The 12,093-nt window shown below is 24.3% G+C and overlaps 1 long non-coding RNA gene across 1 annotated transcript; it reads left to right on the top strand.

The window, feature by feature from the left end:
* The first annotated feature begins 6,041 nt into the window (after positions 1–6,041).
* Positions 6,042–7,059, top strand: LOC136090212 (uncharacterized). The gene is made up of 3 exons (XR_010643261.1): positions 6,042–6,179; positions 6,300–6,359; positions 6,631–7,059. It is a non-coding gene; the product is annotated as an uncharacterized LOC136090212 (long non-coding RNA).
* Positions 7,060–12,093: the final 5,034 nt, after the last annotated feature.

Genomic DNA, 12,093 nt, shown 5'->3' with positions numbered 1-12,093 from the left:
TTCAATAAAGCATGTTAAATCGCTTGCATTAACTTTATTCGATAAAACATAACCAATCGGTATTTTCCAATATCCTCGCAAGCCAACTAATATGAAAACTAATGCCTCAGTAGCTGGAGTATCAGGTTTGCATATAATAGTATCCTTGCTGAAATCACAAAAACCAGTTTAGTACTAGTAGTATACCTGAACTTTTGTCATAAGTTATACTGTTTTTGATTGCTGTTGCATCAATAATGAGGACACAATACTTAAAGTTTACATCTGTTTTTTTTTTATCACCAAGATAGGTAAAAATATCATGGAATAAACCAGGGTTGCAATTTACAGTTGTTGTCGAATGCGATATTGAACTGGCAGCAGGAAGACACAACATTGGCTGAAGAAAGTCATGTGCACAAGGAGATTAAAAATGAATAGTTGAAGCAAATTTTTTTTACTTCATTATTGTACCAGTGATCTTTTCGTTTAACATTTTTATTGAGAAATTGATTTTTAATGACTTCATAAGAGAGTACAGAAAATTTTTCGCATAAAACAGTTCCAGCATCTGTAGTGAAATAATTTTTAGATTGTAAATCGGAAACAATGTCATTAAAAGAAATAATTTTTTTTTCATTTCTTCGTAACTTTTTCTGTAAATCTCTGACTTATGATTTTGATTTTTTTTGTTGATGAAAATAATCTTAGAGATAGTGTTAAAGATTTATTATTTCAGTCAGTACTATGAGTTGTGTTTTCTGGCTAATATTTATGTGTTAAATTATTTTCTTTGTCGGTGTCTTTTATAGCAGGGTAGACATCATTTTTTTTTTTGAAAAAGAAACAATAGTTGGTTGTGTTCGTATTGTTGGGAGTTTCCTTTTTGACTTTTGTGTATTTTTCCAATTTTAAAATTGATTTATAATGATGATCAACACTTATCATTATTTTACTATAATATTTTTATCTGGGATACTATAATTATATTCTGATTCTATAAAATGGTCGCTACATATACAAGTATATTTAGTTAAAATTTCACGTCTCAAAACTACAATCCAACTTTTACACAATTCTGAATTTTTAATAGGAATTTTATGGAAGAAATTTGTGCCGCCTTTTACAAATCTACTAGAACATCCATACGAAGCACAAGAATTACTCGTTGTATGATGAAATTACCAAACGAAATAACTGACTTAAATAAACGCTAAAGCAAATTAACAGAAATTATGTCGGGAATTAAATCTTTTTATTATATGATATATTGACTGTTTTGCCCAATATAATAATGGCCGATTAAAACTTTAAACAAAAAAAAACCGGCTTTTCTTACAGCTTATAAAGAACCCGGAGTTAGAGATCTAGTTATTTATTATACATCATTGACAAAAATACATAGTAAAACAAACAATCTATAAAAATACAGGACAATTAAAAAAGTATACAAAATTACATGACAATATAAACAATGTATGAAAATAATTTAAGAAATTAAATAAAAAAATTATTTTTCAGTCTTTTTTCGTAGTAAAGTTTGCTATAAAAACTTTATTAAATATTTTTGGTAGTGGTACATTTTGATTATTGTTTTTCATTTTCAAACTTCTTTTTTTAACTTTAAACTTTGTATTTTGTTTCTAATTTTTCTTTCTCTTCAGTTAGTTCATTTATTTAATTTTTTGTTTTGTTTTTACTTTGTTCATTTATTGTTTAAGTTGTTTGTTTTTTCTTTAATTTAAAAAATGTTTTTTCTGATTTTCTTTCTTCATTTATCATTTTTCTCTCTTCCTTCCCAGAGCGACGAATCTTGCAAATCTTATTAAGATCTGTAAGATCTTTCTTATCTTATATAAATTAGTAAGAACTTAATAGTATCTTAATAAGTTTTGTCAGAAATATTTCTTTGAATAACTTGTTAAGATCTTATTAAGATCTTACTAAGATCTTATTAAGAAATAAATGAAGGAAAAAACTACAAAACTTATAAAGATCTTAAAAGATCTTGCTAAGATCTTAATAAGAAATAAATGCGAGGAAAAACTACAAATTTTATAAATATCTTAACAAGATCTTGCTAAAATCTTAGTAAGATTTAGATTAAGTTACTTTTTCTTAAAATCTCTTTCGGTCGTCGGTTATTTACTTTGCGCCAATTTTATAAGTGTTGTCGGAGATGATCCAAGAGCGTTTATTTTTCCTTTTTTACTTGAGTTTGTTTTTACTTTTTTTGCAAATAATATATCTAGTCTAAGATTATATGTACCTTTTAAAAAAAAAAAATTGCTTCATTTCATTTAACGGATAAACTATATATCCTAATCAATAATCAATATCTTTCTATTTTAATTTATATATATATATATATATATATATATATATATATATATATATATATATATATATATATATATATATATATATATATATATATATATATATATATATATATATATATATATATATATATATATATATATATATATATATATATATATATATATATATATATATATATATATATATATATATATATATATATATATATATATATATATATATATATATATATATATATATATATATATATATATATATATATATATATATATATATATATATATATATATATATATATATATATATATATATATATATATATATATATATATATATATATATATATATATATATATATATATATATATATATATATATATATATATATATATATATATATATATATATATATATATATATATATATATATATATATATATATATATATATATATATATATATATATATATATATATATATATATATATATATATATATATATATATATATATATATATACAGAATGATTTTGTTATTATTTTTTTTAATTTTTTATGTTTTTTTTATGATTTGTTTTTACTATTTTATATAAATTAAATAATTTAGTTATAAAAATTTTAAAAAATTTAATTTATAAAATATATGAAAAAATGTTATATATTTGTATATATGTATTTTTATAGAATGCAAAAAGTGTATATTCAAGCGTTTTTGTAATATTTGGAATATATACTGTTATTGTTCTACAGAAATATAGAAATTCATTGAATTTTGGGAATTTAAAACCATAGGGAATGTGCGGTTGTGCTAGCTAACACCCTTATTTAGTATACCATATAGTATATGCAATAAATAATATTTTTTTGATACTAATACAGAGTTTCAGATCAGGGAAAGGACAGTTAATTCAGATTTCTGCAATTTAGGGATATTGGGTAGAATTTTCCCTGATTTGTAAAATAAATGAGGAGGATTACTAATAAAACTACTTTATATTATTCTTAAGTACATTATTACATTATTATCTTTATGTTATATGTGATGTATAAAACCATACATCTTTATTAAGTATAGTTTTTGTTTGTAAAATATGAAAGTTAGTTCTATAGTAACTATAGCTAAACTCAAACTGTTTCTACTGTTTTTAGGATCACTGTTTAAGTAAAGAAGCGGTTGCAAGTGTTAATAGTTTATTTAAAGAAATATTTCCCACTGCAAATTTTCCAACTAGCTATGCTTTACAAAATTATTACAATGATTATGAAAAGAACATTTTGATGTCTAAGGAAAGTAACTATTTTAGTTATGTTATCCTTGATCTGAAGCAACAACTGAAAACAATTCTTCAGAAAAATTGCCATCTATTGTCAAGTTATTTATCTTCAAAGCATGGAAACAAGGAAAGCAGCAGCAAAATTGATCTTTGTGTAAATATTGATGGTGGTGCAGTTGGCAACTCTTCACAACTGTCCATGCGGCCTATCTTGGGCTCAATAAAGCAACTTCCACCAAAAATCAGAAGTAGCTATAAGAATATGATATTAGCTGGAATATGGGTTGGAAACCCAAAGCACGATTTTAAAACAGATAGTTCTATTTATTTAAAGACATTTGTGAACAAATTTCCTACTGAAATAGAATTTCAAGGAGTAATAATGAAAGTAAATTTTTTGTATTTAATTGCTGATATACCTGCTAAAGCTAATATTTTGCATATGGTGCAATATATTGGTTATTTTGGCTGTACTGTGTGTCGAATTCCAGGTGTACATAAAAATTACAGACGCCTGTATATCAGTGACAGTAAATATGAACTGAGAACAGATGAAAGTCACCAACAAGATATATTAAGTAAACCTAATGGGGTAACTGGTTTATCTGTCTTACATAAGTTAATGAAAATTCCAACAGGTGCACCAATAGACTATATGCATAGTGTTTGCTTAGGTTCAGTTAGATCATTATACTTTTATTGGAAGATGTTTCAAATGCTTAAGGAGACTGACATAAATAAAATGAGTTAAATTCATTTATCCTTTTTGATTCCGAGCTCAATAAACAGCCCTCCACAGTTGTTTAAAGAAGCTAAAGATTGGAAAGCATCACAGTGGAAATTTTTCCTCTTGTACTCTGGGCCGATTGAACTGCTTGGTTTTCTCCCAGCTAAAACCTACCTTAATTTTTTATATTTATTAAATGGTGTAAAAATTTGTCTGGAATCCACTAATTCTAAGTTTCTATTAAAATATTATCATAAATATTTGTCTTCATTATCAGAAAATTGTTACACTATAAACAACCACTTGCTTTTACATTTGCCGGACCAAGTTAAGAAATATGGTATTTTATCAGAGACCTCAGCATTTCGCTTTGAATAGGCCATGGGCAATCTGCGCAGACTGATAAGTGGTCCAAGAAACATTGTTAGTAATATAGTCCGAAAATTTATACAGAAGCAAAGTGTTGAGAAATTGAAATCAAATATAGATTCTAGTGTAAATAGTAGCATAAATTCCTTGGGATAATCTTTTACAACTGAAGTTTCCACAAATTCTTATGCTAGAATATTTATTAATGGCAAACAGTTTAACTCCACATTGTATGATAGAAATGGAAAACGTTCATTGATGCATTATGCTCAATAATGATCATGTTATGTGCAGTTTTTTTTATTTTGATGGTATATATTGGATCGCAGCTGTAAATGAACTTATTAATGGTACTGATTTTAGTGATTTTTATGAATCAACATTTAACCATACTGCTTACATAAAATTATATAGTGGAAAGTCATTCGAAACGAAATATGTCAAGTGTGAGAATGTAAAAAACAATTGCGTTGTTTTAGAGAATTGTGATATGATTTATGTCATTAATTATTTATCTGAGTTTGAGCATGACTAAGTTTTTGAACATTGTTAAATATATATAACTGTTTTAACAAATATTTGTGTTATTTTATATTAAACAGAGTTTTTCATATTATTAAATGTTAATACAAATGCTATACTTATAATAAATTATTTTTCCTACATTTTTAAATTCTTATAATAAATTTATGTATTTAGTTTATTGATAATGGAGAAGAGATTGGTAAGAAGCAATTGCAATAAGCAGCTCATGAATTGTAATGATAAGTTATTGCTATTTTTTGATAAAGAACAGCAATATTCTATTATTTCAAGCAACTCAAATATTATTTCAACTGGATCTGTAATTAAACCTGGTAGCACCATTCAGGTAAAATATAACAATCAATTTTATGATTCAATAATTATTGCATTAGAGATAAAAACTTTGTCAACTCGAAAAAGGAACACTTTGAAGAAAAATTGCAGGAAATGAGTGTGCATGCCCTAAGTTTCCATAACGAGGAAGAAAGTATTCAGCTTCCCAATAAGCAGGTGTGATTATTGACAGTTCTGCCAGGTCACTATTTATATATACTTTTTTCTTTCAGATTTATACACATGTAGCAACACCAACACATAGTTCTGCAGAGGGTGTTTATGATGTAATTCTAAATAAGAGAAACTTTATATTGTTTATGATGTAATTCTAAATAAGAAAGACTGATTCACATATTGAGGAAATTCCTGATGATTCAGTGGTGAGAAAGCTGTAGTTTTAGATAATGTTATAAGTAGGTGTTAAATGCCATATAATAATTTGCTCTAATTTAATGAAGTTTTATTTAAATTTGATTTGTTTTAGGAATATGATGAAAATGTTGTTCCAGAAATTTAACTTGTAAATGTCCTTGAAAATTTAAACAAAACTTATATACTTAAATCTTAAATATGACAAAATCGGTTGATAATCTTGCGGCAGAGCAAGCAAAAACAAGATCTTAACTTGTAAGATTTACAATAATTGTTTTCATTAATTTAGTACATCATAAAATGTATGCTTTATAGTATGTATGATATATAGTATACAGGTTTTGTTTAAGATTTAGTTCTTATATTTAATTTTAGTTGTTTAAGGAAAAGAACATTGGGCATACTGCAACAACTTGTGGAAGCATAGAACCAATTGTAAGTGACTAATTATTGAATTATTTGAAGAATACAAACCCACAGTTGTTCATTTTTTTTTTTTACTCTGAAAGAAAATCAAATGCTGGGTTTAAAAATGCATAAATTTGTGGTTTAAACATCTATGGTTTTCCTTGTGTAGTCTTTGCCACTTCTAAGGAGTTATATATAATATAGACATAATAATAATACATAATAGATTATAGTTTAATAATAGATAACAGTTACATAATAATAGTTATAGTAATTTAATTTTTTTTTTTAACTATAGATACATGAGGGAGTTAATCTATGCTCCATTGTTGGGAATAAGCCATCCAAATATGGAATTAATTTGGCATCAAAATTAATTAGTGTAGAAAACTTGAAGATGTATATAATTGATGCGAAAAGAAACTATTTTGGGGAAAATGCACGAAAATGCTACCCAGAACAATTTTGTGTGTTAATTGCAAAAATTAAAGAAGCCATTGCAAAGCAGTTTGGTGAACAGACTGTTGACACAGCTATGTATGTATGTATAAATGGCCTGAAAAATTTGAAGGATTTCAGGCACGAGAAAAAAAAGAATGAATTTTATTTTTTAAATAGAACTTGCCAAATGTAATTTTTTCAAAATTTATCCAAAAGTAATTACAATAACTAAATGATGAACTTATATTAAACAAATACTATTTATTTTTTACATATATTTATTTTAGCATGCCAATACTTTATGAGATTCAAGTCGACAGCTGTATGGTGTCCTAAAGCAAAGATGGGTATGGTGTCCTAAAGCAAAGATATATATATATATATATATATATATATATATATATATATATTTATAAATATATATATTTATAAATATATATATTTATAAATATATATATTTATAAATATATATATTTATAAATATATATATATATATATATATATATATATATATATATGAATATATTTATATTTATATATATATATATATATTAGGGCCCTGCGAATCACCTTTTATGGTATCAAGTTGAATTACAAATCAAGTTGAATCTTAAATCAAATCATCATTTTGAGGATATCTATGTTTTAGTTAAACTTTGATTTCCTCAAAATGCTTATTGGAATCATGATTCAATTTGATTTGCAAATCAAGGGCTGCTTCGAATCGTGAATCGAAATTAAAAATAGTGATTCGCAGGGCCATTATATATATATACATATATATATATATATATATATATATATATATATATATATATATATATATATATATATATATATATATATATATATATATATATATATATATATATATGTATATATATATATATATATATAAAACATTAGCCTATAATTTTAAATAGCCTATAATTTTAAACTCTTGTAATAATATTATGTATTTAGTTCACTATATATGTAGAAGCGAATAATGACAAGCAGGTTCAACAAGCCACTAATAATTTTTAGGGATAAGTTGAACAACACTAACGTTCTACTTAAACGACTTATATAATTATATAATAAAATATATATTATAGAATGTGAAGTAAGATAAGAAGGACTACTTTATGTTTTGCACAAATTTAACCAATTTTTGACGATTTGACAGCAAGAAAGCTGTAAATTTTTTTTAAATGCTTAAATATGTTCTAATGTAATATAGTATGTCTAATATAATGCAATTTTAAGTTAAATTTTATATGTTTTCAGAATATGACGAACATGATGATCACAGAACAAAAACTTGTTAATGGTTGCAAAAACAAAAATTCAAGTATGTTATTGGTGGCAAAGTTAACTAATTATGGCAAATTTTGCGGATGAGTTAGCAAAAACAAGCTCTTTAATAAAAGTGTAAGATTTAAAATGTTTAATTGTAATATATTAGAATAAAATATAGTATATGCGTTGCTAATAATAATATTATACAGACTATGGTTAAGATTTATTTATTGTATTGAATTTTAGTTGTTTAAGGAAAAGTACATACCCCAATAATTTCCCATACTGTGATAACTGTGAAATCAATTTAAAATAATTGGTTTCAATATTTTAAAAAGTTATGCAATATTTCGTTTTCAGAATATGTATAAAGATTTTGTGGAAGTTATTATAGGGTGTCGGCCAGATCAAGGGAAATTAAGGAATTCAGGTTTCTGCAAAAAAATCAGGGAATAATTAGGAAAATCGGGTTCAATTTTGAAAAAATCAGGGGAAAATCAGGAATGTGGCAAACTTACATGACGTATGGCAGTTTTATATCATACGCATAATGTTTAAATTTATTCAGCAGATTTTTGTTATGGCCTTTCATTGATAATTTGAATGTTGCTTGTAATTATATTTATATATATTTGCACTAAAGCATTTTTCCGAAAGAATTTAAGTGGATTTTCTCTGAAGTTGAGCTGTCGTAGCTTTAAATTAAGTCAGCAAAAACAGGTTGAGACTCAGGGACAAGTCAGCGAAATCCATCTTATATTATTTCGCAGACACCCTGTATTATATTTAATTTGTTTTTCTAAGGAAAACAACATCTTCCCTACCTTGGAACACTGGGAGAAGAATATAAATAGTTGTAAAAAATTAAATCTTATATTTATTTGAAGACTACAGAGCAAAACCCTCATTAGTTCATGTTTTTAATTTTAATAAAAATAGCTTTTTTTATCTAATGAGTTTAGTCTTATATGTTATATATATATATGACTGTTAGTTGTTTTCTGTACACCATCATATTCAAACGTCTCAGTTATGTATAGTTTTTTTTGTATAATATCTGAAGTAATAGTTAAACACCAGTGGACGATGAAAAGGATGCATAAACACAAATTAATGCCACTGGGTGCTCAAAAACTGTGAAACTGTTGTTTTTACTGTATAGTCTTCAACATTGCTAAAGAGTCTTACTCTTTAGTGTTATTCTTATTCTTGAGTAATAACTTCTTTTATTTATTTTTTTAAATTAACTTTAAAATTGATAACAGTTAGTTAAAAATAAAAATAATAATTTTTCTTCTTTAAACTATAGATTCAGGAGGGTGTTCATATATGCATCATTGTTGGAATGAAATAGATTCAGGAGGGTGTTGATCTATGCATCATTGTTGGAAACGAATAAAACAATATTAATTTGGCATAAAATCGCTTGGTGCAGAAAATTTAAAATTTTACAAAGTCGATCCAAAGATAAATTATACTGTTAAAACACTAGAAAAAGCTACCCTAAACAATTTTGTGTAGACGCAACGCAATTGTAAAACCCTTTAGTGAACATACATAATTGTATAACGCTTTAGTGAAGTGGTTTTTGACACAGCTGTAAACGGTATCAATGAGATTGAACTTGATTTAAAACAGAAGTATTTAAACAGTTAAACTGCGCGCAGTTTTATATTGCATAGTTTTATCACTTATAAAAAAGTTGACTTTCATTATTTGTGTTTAAGGTTTTAAAATACAATTTTCTCATTTAAAATGTCTATGCCTTATGGAATAGTCTTGCATAAGTGATTTGTTGTATTATATATTATATGTATATGTATTACATATTCTGTTAACATGAGCATGTTGTATTTATAATGTATTTATATGTTGTTATTTATTGTGATTATAAATTTGTTTTTAGAAAAAATTTATTAAAGTACTTAATTATTTTATTAATTTATTAATTCTCTACGCGAAAGTGGAATTTAGTAGGATCTGAATAAATACAAAATAATCTTATAAGATCTTACAAATCTTACTAAAAATTTTTACTATAAATTGGAAATCTTACTAAGAAATTAAGATTAATCTTACTAATCTTATTAAGATCTTTTGTTTCTTACAAATCTTGCTAAGTAATCGCACAAAAACTTACAAATCTTAATAAGATCTTATTAGTTTTATTGCACGTCTTGCAAGTCTTACTAATCTTACTAAGATTCTTATTAGGAAATCTTATTAAGATTTGCAAGATTCGTCGCTCTGGGTTTTCACTGTTAAAAAAACACCACCGCCATTTGCTTTGACAATGCAAGACCTGCTCTTAAATATATGATTAAATAATATATATAAATATATATATATATATATAATATATGTATATAATATATACAACATATATATAACATTTATAAATATATATATAATATATGTATATAATATATATAACATATATATAACATTTATAAATATATATATATATATATAATATATGTATATAATATATATAACATATATATATAACATTTATAAATATATATATATATATATAAATATGTATATATATATATATATATATATATATATATATATATATATATATATATATATACATATTATGAATATCAATATTAATTTGAGTTCTCTTTTTACTAATTTATTGATTCTTTTCCTAACATCTTTAGCTTGGATTATAAATAAAAAGGCATTTATGTTTGTAATAAAAAACTTTAACTCAATGTTATCCGTAAATCTAAAATATACTTAAGATAATATGTAAATAGCTATATACAAATTTAAAGTAAAATATTATATATTACGAATAAATTTTTAATATTAACTCTTTTAAATAAAGCACATTTAAAGAAAACCACATTTTGCTGAGTGATTAGCCATTTTTATTTTTTAAAACCTTATTACTATTTGCCTATTTGCCTTTTTTCATCAATAAGACGTTGAAACGACGTGGTATTGTTCAACGTTACTTAATCAACGGTAAATCGGCATAAAAATAATGATGATTTACCGTTGAAAAAGTAACGCTGAAAAATAAACTCAAAAATAAATTCTGTCGTAAAAAATTTCTACCTTGCTTAGACGTTGACACGACTTCTTTTGCTCGCTGGGATTATGTACAAATTTGTACATATAATATATATATATATATATATATATATATATATATATATATATATATATATATATATATATATATATATATATATATATATATATATATATATAATGATGATGATAACAAAAAAAAAAATTAAAATCAATTGCTAATATAAAATAAAGTTCTAAAAAATGTTTTAGAAATCGTCTTCTAAAACATAAATATTTAAAGGAGCTCATCTAATAAAACATGAATAAGACATAAAAATATATATATAGTTAAAAGAGTTACTATAGTGAGTATGAGTTAATAGCATAAACACAGTTTATTATTATTCAAATCGACCGTTATAATTTTTAAAACATGAAAAATATAAAACCTCGAGACAAGTTCTGAAAATAATGAAACATGACTAACAAACTAATAAATGAAAAAAATCATAACAAAAATACAAAAAAAAATTAAAAAGTTAAAATTCATTAACAATGAGCCCGGATGTTTCTTTAAAGTTCCAATTTTTGTTACTTCAACTTTTCAGCTTTACTTTCGGAATACTTTGTAAGTATTTTTTTTTAATTTTGTCACAAAAGTTCGCATAATCTTTTTAAACAAATATTTGCCCTGCTAACTAAAGTATCTCTAATAAAAGAAGTAAAAAAAGTAGTAACTAAATTAAAAAAGAAACTTCACATACCAATGCTATATAATTATATAACTTTTTTCATTGATAAGAGAAAAAAACAAAATAAATTTTATCAAAAAAGATAATTAAAATCATAACAAAACAAACCCTACTTTTTTTTTTTTTCAATATTGCTATTTAAGTGCCACGAGAAGACCTAACGGTCTTATCACAGAGCACAGAAGTGCATTTAAATAGGAAGTTCATGCCTCCTTCCTTACCATGACGCGAAAATATGACCAGTGTTCATTTCGTAC

This window comes from Hydra vulgaris, chromosome 13, assembly GCF_038396675.1.
Source record: "Hydra vulgaris chromosome 13, alternate assembly HydraT2T_AEP".
In the NCBI taxonomy this organism is placed as follows: domain Eukaryota; kingdom Metazoa; phylum Cnidaria; class Hydrozoa; order Anthoathecata; family Hydridae; genus Hydra; species Hydra vulgaris.
This window is presented reverse-complemented; position numbering and strand designations above follow the sequence as displayed.